This window comes from Ailuropoda melanoleuca, unplaced genomic scaffold (assembly GCF_002007445.2).
Source record: "Ailuropoda melanoleuca isolate Jingjing unplaced genomic scaffold, ASM200744v2 unplaced-scaffold57028, whole genome shotgun sequence".
Classification (NCBI taxonomy): domain Eukaryota; kingdom Metazoa; phylum Chordata; class Mammalia; order Carnivora; family Ursidae; genus Ailuropoda; species Ailuropoda melanoleuca.
Window position 1 is genome coordinate 1 of NW_023230535.1, and position 866 is coordinate 866.

At 41.0% G+C, this 866-nt stretch overlaps 1 pseudogene; it reads right to left on the reverse strand.

Moving 5' to 3' along the window:
• Window positions 1–160: 160 nt before the first annotated feature.
• On the reverse strand, window positions 161–713 carry LOC117799775 (annotated as a pseudogene).
• Between the last annotated feature and the right edge of the window lie 153 nt (window positions 714–866).

Here is an 866-nt window from a genome sequence, read left to right on the forward strand (position 1 = left end):
TGGGTGTTATACGCAACTAATGAAGCATCGAACTTTGCATCAGAATCCGGGGATGTACTGTATGGTGACTAGCATAATATAATAAAAAAACAAACAAACAAACAAACAAAAAACCCATTTCACTGAAATGTTTATTGGTCTTTGGGGTAGAAATAGGAATTTATTTTCCAGGAAGCATGTTCCCATCATGCTTCTTCAGAAACCAATGCAGCAATCCTTGCTGATTCTTTGGCCACGAAGCAGGCTGTCCTGTGCTTTTTGTCTCTGATGGTGAAACCTGGCTTACAAAGAACCACATAGAAATCCCAGGCTGTAGATACCAATGCTTGGGTCATATTTGATCTGCAGATCAGTGAGTTCCTGATCTCTAAATAAAAGATTCTCTTATTGGAGAAGTTGTTTCTGTTAACTCAAACATAGGCACCTTTAGAACTTTCTCCAGGATTTCCTCTACCTTGACATGGAATGTACAGTGGACGGCAAAATTTTCATTTCTGTTGATACCAGAGGATCTGATGCTGTGCCTGGCTTTGGAGAACACAGGGGTCTGGCCTATGAGCTGTCCCAGCTTGCTGCCAGAGTCAGTCTGTTTCCACTCTCCCCCACCCCAAAGAGGCTGAGGCACAGCTTGTGGATGGGAAGTTCCCACATGGTGTTCTCCTTTTCACCTTGATAGCGTGCCGTGATGGAGAACAGGAAAAGCCAGATTACTTCTTGGTAAGTGTATTCAAATTATGGCTCCAATTCTTGCATTTATCTTTAAAAATGGTATCATATCATCAAAGATAATTGAGAATTAAATGGTCCTTCAGGAATCTTTTAATGTGAACAAAATATTCATTTGAGAACTACCTACAAGGAAGGAG